Here is a 7,376-nt window from a genome sequence, read left to right as displayed (position 1 = left end):
GCCAAGCTCCCCTCAGGCAATTTTTTTTTTTTTCTTCAGTGTTGAATGCGCTGTCAAACTCAACCCCCCCCGACCCCCCTCTGTCTCTCTCGCATGCTAATGGCGACCGAAATTACCCCGCCCAGTCTGTGCAAAACATGGCCGTAGCCCTCAGGTAAATCACAGCGGGACCCAGCCAACTGGAGCTTTTTGTTCCATTTGCTCTCGTGGCTGTTGGCAAACTTGCCGCGGCCGCTGTTGCGACTGCACAATGAACTGAAAGCTTTGGCGAACGGCGAGGCTCCGTAGCACAATGAGCCGTCGTCGGTCCAGAAACGCTTGTTCAAAATAGCGCCGCCCTGTCCTTTTGCTATCGCAAATTCACTTGTGAACACAATAGTGGCTATTTGCTTGTGCGTCAGGCGTGTACACGACAATGAATTTGTGAGTGGCAGCTGTAAAACGAAGTTCGGACTCCGACATTAAATGTCAGCGTTGTTCTTCTAAGAAAAGGAAGCCATTACTACATTAAACTGGTGTACAGCAATTTTTTCTCTACTTGCAAGGAAAAGGGACTAAGCCGAGGCGCAAATAGGGAAAAATGCAATAATTAAGGGCACTTGATTGTTTCCAGAAGAAAATGGTTTTGATGTGCTTGCCTTCAAAATGATGCGAGCTATTACTTTGGGGTTCGATAAGTCCAAAAGGTTGTATGTTGCAAGAGAAAGTGGATTGGAGTGTTTGTTGAAAGGATGCGAGTTGAGTCACATTTAAAAGGCGCATTTCGGTCGTAAAAGTATGTCTTCGTCCCTCGTCTGTCGTCTCTCCCAACTTCGCACTTGGCTCACGTCTTTGGCTGTTCAATAACATGAGAACAGATTCGTCATTCATCTCCGACTGCTGCTAATTGAGACGGGAGGAACAGGGCGTCAACTGTTCGTCTTCTCCGCTAAACGACGATTAGACGCCAGGGACCATATGGGCCATCTTTGACGTTCATCGCCGGCCAGTTGTTCGGTTCCTGCCGAACTGCCGAGCATCAGCGCGGTGCGACTTCGCTTCGGAGACTCGCAGCAACTGGCGACTGATTTCCTGTCCCGCTTTTGGCACTCAGCAAATATTTCTGACAAAGACATATGGCACGGAGAAGTGCGCGGCAGCAGGCTGCCAATCCTCCAGCCTGGACTGTTTTCGCTTGATTGTTTCGAGCAATGTGCGCATTTAGTGGAGTTCCAGCAGGGGGGCTGCTTCAGGCGCACACACGACACGATGAAGTGGCGGTGCCTCGTCGTCTCAGCATTTCAAGTGGCGAGAAGGAAAAACACATCTGTGACAAAACGCTTCCTAATCTATTCTGTCATTTCCCTAACCCGTCTTTGAGAATGTGTCTTTCACCCCTTCACCCCGTTGCAATTCGGGGCGGGGGGGTCGCTGACATCAGAGTTTGCTTGCGGTGGAGCTCCTGTCTTGAGCTCTGGCGGCCAGGCTGATAGGCAGCCCTGTGGACTGGCAGGCTTTTTAAATTGCACCCGGGTTGATGGGTGGCTGTCAGGAGGGGCGATTTACAGAGAATATCCAAAATTTGCTTGTGCGTCAGGCGTGTACACGACAATGAATTTGTGAGTGGCAGCTGTAAAACGAAGTTCGGACTCCGACATTAAATGTCAGCGTTGTTCTTCTAAGAAAAGGAAGCCATTACTACATTAAACTGGTGTACAGCAATTTTTTCTCTACTTGCAAGGAAAAGGGACTAAGCCGAGGCGCAAATAGGGAAAAATGCAATAATTAAGGGCACTTGATTGTTTCCAGAAGAAAATGGTTTTGATGTGCTTGCCTTCAAAATGATGCGAGCTATTACTTTGGGGTTCGATAAGTCCAAAAGGTTGTATGTTGCAAGAGAAAGTGGATTGGAGTGTTTGTTGAAAGGATGCGAGTTGAGTCACATTTAAAAGGCGCATTTCGGTCGTAAAAGTATGTCTTCGTCCCTCGTCTGTCGTCTCTCCCAACTTCGCACTTGGCTCACGTCTTTGGCTGTTCAATAACATGAGAACAGATTCGTCATTCATCTCCGACTGCTGCTAATTGAGACGGGAGGAACAGGGCGTCAACTGTTCGTCTTCTCCGCTAAACGACGATTAGACGCCAGGGACCATATGGGCCATCTTTGACGTTCATCGCCGGCCAGTTGTTCGGTTCCTGCCGAACTGCCGAGCATCAGCGCGGTGCGACTTCGCTTCGGAGACTCGCAGCAACTGGCGACTGATTTCCTGTCCCGCTTTTGGCACTCAGCAAATATTTCTGACAAAGACATATGGCACGGAGAAGTGCGCGGCAGCAGGCTGCCAATCCTCCAGCCTGGACTGTTTTCGCTTGATTGTTTCGAGCAATGTGCGCATTTAGTGGAGTTCCAGCAGGGGGGCTGCTTCAGGCGCACACACGACACGATGAAGTGGCGGTGCCTCGTCGTCTCAGCATTTCAAGTGGCGAGAAGGAAAAACACATCTGTGACAAAACGCTTCCTAATCTATTCTGTCATTTCCCTAACCCGTCTTTGAGAATGTGTCTTTCACCCCTTCACCCCGTTGCAATTCGGGGCGGGGGGGTCGCTGACATCAGAGTTTGCTTGCGGTGGAGCTCCTGTCTTGAGCTCTGGCGGCCAGGCTGATAGGCAGCCCTGTGGACTGGCAGGCTTTTTAAATTGCACCCGGGTTGATGGGTGGCTGTCAGGAGGGGCGATTTACAGAGAATATCCAAAGGGGGGGGGGGCGGAAAAAAAAAATACCAGGGAAGTGACGGTGACCCTGAAAAGACTCAGGCTACTTAGATTGTATCACAATGAGAATTTGAAAGAAGGCAGCACATCATCAGTTTGGATTTTCCATCATTCCTCTCATTTCAATGAACCGCTGCAGATCCTGGAGCGACCGTTGAACTGTGCTATCAATTTTAACCTGGGGGGCACAATCCCTACAGGATCGTCTCTTTGGCATCTCAACACTGTACCCGATTCCTTCCCGCGACCGAACTTTGCCTCACTCGTGTTCTCCCGTGTCGCAGACGGTATTGTCACAATGTTGGTTCTCTGCCTTTTTCACATTTGCTACTTTTGGGGATCTTTATTTTGCCGTCAATCTAAAAGGTATCCAACGGTATCTTCTCCGATAAAAGGCGAGCGTTCCGCATCCATGAATGTCCAACCAACTTGAACAAAACATCTTGATTGAGAGTCGCCCCCTTGTTTATGTCCCTCGAGCGTCTCGCCATGTGAACAAACTGCAAAATGTGTTTGTCGGTTTCTTCATTCGGATCCGTGCAAGGATTCAATGGGTTCTTTCCCTTGTCTTACCGTTCTGCAGAGTTTTGTGGAAATTGCTGAATTGGCTTTGCGTAATCCTACTAATCTCCACACGTGACGTAATGTACGTAGCAGAGTGACTTCATTCAAGGCCAGTTATGAGCTATAAATCTATGTAGGGCAGTAGAACTGCAAGCAGGTGGCTTCCTTATGACCTGCTGATAAGTGGCGTGTTGCCGTTAATCATTTGTGCCGTTGCTTGACCGTCCGGGTGACAGTTGTTGCGGATCAGAGCAATAGGGCCTAACAATTAACTTCTGGCCCCCTTTTCGCAACCCGCGGTGAAAAATCTGATGGGCGAATGTCACGTCTGCGCAGATAAGTCCACTCGTAGACCCCGTTCCATTTGGCGGTAATTACAACAGGATGCTTTTGGAATTGTAAAAGCTTTGTCACGTCCGAGCGAATGGCGTGCGAGCGTTCATCGCGCGCGTTTGATAAGACGTGGCGCCCGTAAGCCTTTGACAAGACTTACCAGTGATTATGCGAAATGGCAGCGACACTGTACAACAGTCGTCTCAGCAATTCCGCGTTACGGCTTGCATGTGAACTAGGAATAAATCCCCCCACCTTCGGCTCTTTGACGGCAGCTATTCACGTGCTTAGCCCCCTCGCACCGCACCGCCTGCCAGAATCAATTGCGCCGGCGACCATTGCCAAGCATGAATTTTTATCTCCCAGCTGGAAAACAAGGGGAGCGTTGCGGGGAGAGAGATGCCGGCCATCAATCACATGATTAATTCTCTCTCGATCCTTTTGAAAGTGAACCTGGCATTCGTCTATAGACCTTGAATGGCAATGCGCTAACCTCCCCGACACTCAATCTTTAACCTTTTCAGCGGCACCCCAGAGAAGATACTCAGGACCTACTTGGAGTTATTAGCACACGTTTAGCGAATGTTTCAGCGCCTGACCCTGTCAAGAGTAATCAGTGTATAATAAATGTTTGCCCTTTACACTGGATAACTGTGATTACGATTTGCGCAATGGCCAAACATGCTGTTATTATCAATGTTCATGGCCTTTTTTGTTTCTTCTTTTTTTTGTCATCCCGCAGCTCTTCAAATCCTGGCAAGTCTGCTTGAGTGCTGAAAGGTAAAGATTGATTTATTGATTTGTGTGCTGGCCCAGTTGAAAGCTGCACCTGTTTTAGGAGTTGCACAACACTCGATTAAGAGTGACCCGGCCAAAGGCAGCCGTGCGGATGTCGTGAAAAGACGTGCAAATGTCCATGTACTAAATTTGTTTGCCTTAGGGCAGCGGTCCCCAACCTTTTTTGCCCCACCAACCGGTTTATTGACAGACAATATTATTTTCAGAGACCGGCCTTTAAGGTGTGACGGATAAATGCTCATTTTGCTAGCTCCTGGGTTTCATTTTAGCCGTAACCTATCACGTGACCGAGAAGGGCCGCCTTCACCTGCGTCAAGAGTGACTTACTGTCGACAAATATAACAGAGAAGCCGGTAATTTTTCAAAGTAAAACATCTTTCAGATTCCGAAAAATAAATAAAATGGAAGGAATGTAAGTTATTTATTCTCTCTGTGCGGCCCGGTAGCAAATGACCCAGGGACCGGTACCGGTCCACGGCCCAGGGGTTGGGGACCTCTGCCCTAGAGCTTAAAAAACTAACACCGGATACGGGTACTAGAAAATTGCCGCGATACCTCACCATCAAAACTAAAATTGATGAGCATGTTCGGTGTTCTCTCTTTAAGCTGTTTATTCGACTCTGCAGTAAAACGTGAGCATTATTTGTATGTGGAAAGGATAAAAGTAAAATGAGCATGCTCTGGTAGTTTGTAGCTTCCGTGATTCAGCCTAAGGGGCGCTGCGCAATAACAGTATGAGAAACGCGGGAGGATAGCAGCTGAGCCGCAATATTAGACAAAAGTCTAATCCACAAGAGAGTCCGGCAATCTTCTATTATTTTTACGACTGAGAATCCGACTCCATTCTCACACAACAAAATCATCACAACCCTATTCTTGTTCGGGGGTATATATGGTAAGACAGAAGGAATATTTACTTGTGTTGAGAAAGGCACAAACTTTTGGGATGGCTGGGAGTGTTTTTGACAGTTTGCTAGATGAACCATCAAATCATTGGAGCGACGTTTTCCGCCCGGCAACACAAAAACAAAAAGGCAGTGAATGCAAAGCGACTTCTATTTCTCACCCCGTCTGCTTGCCTCTGGTCCACTGCAATTCAATCCACATTTGCACACTGTCTGGGGGATTGCAATGATAGGCTACCACGAGCGACTCATATTCTGGATTTCTTGTTTGGGTTTTTGCCACAAATGTTCATTGAAATGACTGTGAGGAGAAGGGGAAAAAAAGCATTATGGTTTACATGGTGGGTTTGAACAGTTTGTAGCAGTGGGGGCATAATTAGTGCACAGCCTTGGACGTGTCCTAGTGTATTAGTCACTCGTGCTTTAATTATGACTTTTTTTTTTTTTTAAGTCTCACTTCTGCTCTCTTCATACCGTTGTTTGGTCACATGTTTGCGTTGACTCTCAATGAGGTTTTTTCGCCTCAAATGGTGTCGTTACCAAACAGGTTGATGAGTTGTTATTGTTGTTGCAGAGGGAGTCGTTGAAAGTTGTAATAATCAAATAAGATTTCGGTTTTATCATTGACAGTCGCCATGTCTGGAGCCTGGCGCGATATGCTGTGATTCATCGAAGAGTCGTACTGTCTTTGAATGCATTCAATGACCAAAATGAACGACATAACTTGACCTGGGCACTGACTGTTTGGATCAGAGAATACAATATTCTGCGGGTCGTGGAGAATAAGTCCCTCGCACTCTTGGGTTTTGACGAGACCAAATGGCAGGCATTGAGCGGGGTAATTTTTTTTTTTTTTTCCTCACCACTGGTCTTGGTTGTCATCAAATATTGCTATGTGACTGTTAGGAAGACATTGTTGTACTAACCTGAGGCATAGGGTGGATGAAAGTGTCTTTGAGGTCCGGTCGCTTACGTGCAGAGAAAATAGTGGCCTTTGCTGCGCTTTCCTCCATTTCCACTCGCCACTCTCCGCTATCTCTTGTCAACCGGTTCTCCCGTCTGCTCTGTGGCTGACAATCTTTGCTGCACAGCCCACTGGTTTTTCAAAGCGACACGCCAACCCCCCCCACCTCCACAGACGCCCGCGCTCACCTGTATGCTCATTTGAGCCCGGGAATGGCTAATGGTCGCTACTGTCTGCTCACGTCAAGATGACTGCACGCGCTCGGCACGATGGGGCTCAGGTGTGCACCCAGAGCTGTTCTTCGGGGGAACTTCAGCCACACCACATGGCACCTCCGCAGCACGGCTCCCGCGCTTCTGTACTGGCGTCACGCAAAGTTAGCGTGAGGGAAACAAGAGAAAACAGCTTTGGGAATGAACCCTGAACTTTTTTTTTTTTCTTTTCCAGGGATGGTGGGGGTCGGCCTATCACTGTAAAGACTGGGTCCAAATTTCATTTAATTTAATTGATATTCCTGTTTTTATGAAATTAATATCATTATTACAGTTATTACAAAAACCACTATGAGAGAGAACATGAACTAAAGAGGGCAAAAAAACGACGCGGACGCAGTTAAGTTAAATGACCATCATTTTTATTCTTGACTCTCTTCTTTGTTTTTTACATTATGCACAACTCTCTTTTATTGTGCAATAATCTTATTGTAACACGTATTTGTTACATATTTTGATGCATTTTTATGCTTCCAAAAGCTCGCCGAGCTTAAGAGAGGAGCATTTAAAATGATTGTTGCATTTTTTTTTTTTTTTCCAAATGACATGTGCAGTCATTGTTCAGCCTCCGTTAACATGTAGAAGCTGTGCAGTGACAATGAAATCAAGTTGTCTCAAATGGAGGCTGCCGTAGTGCTCATGCTTACGGCCGCTTTCTGCTTGATTATACTTCTCCTGTTGTGAAGCAGGCCGCTTGTCCGCGACATTGATTTTATTTACGAGCCGTCAAGATTTTGTTTGGTGCGAATGTGAGCCAATTGTTTCAAAGTGCTTCAGTGTGTCTCAGA

General features: G+C 47.1%; 1 protein-coding gene across 6 annotated transcripts in view; it reads left to right on the top strand.

Moving 5' to 3' along the window:
• The window catches only part of LOC109520337 (receptor-type tyrosine-protein phosphatase delta-like), a 227,093-nt gene that overhangs the window by 135,181 nt on the left and 84,536 nt on the right, over nt 1-7,376 (top strand). For all 6 annotated transcript variants that reach the window (XR_002169157.1, XR_002169159.1, XR_002169160.1 and 3 more), the window contains one exon: nt 4,392-4,429. The gene's annotated coding sequence lies outside the window, so the exon portion shown is untranslated. The remainder of the gene's footprint in view (nt 1-4,391; nt 4,430-7,376) is intronic.

Source organism: Hippocampus comes, unplaced genomic scaffold (genome assembly GCF_001891065.2).
Source record: "Hippocampus comes isolate QL1 unplaced genomic scaffold, H_comes_QL1_v1.1 scaffold143, whole genome shotgun sequence".
Classification (NCBI taxonomy): domain Eukaryota; kingdom Metazoa; phylum Chordata; class Actinopteri; order Syngnathiformes; family Syngnathidae; genus Hippocampus; species Hippocampus comes.
This window is presented reverse-complemented; position numbering and strand designations above follow the sequence as displayed.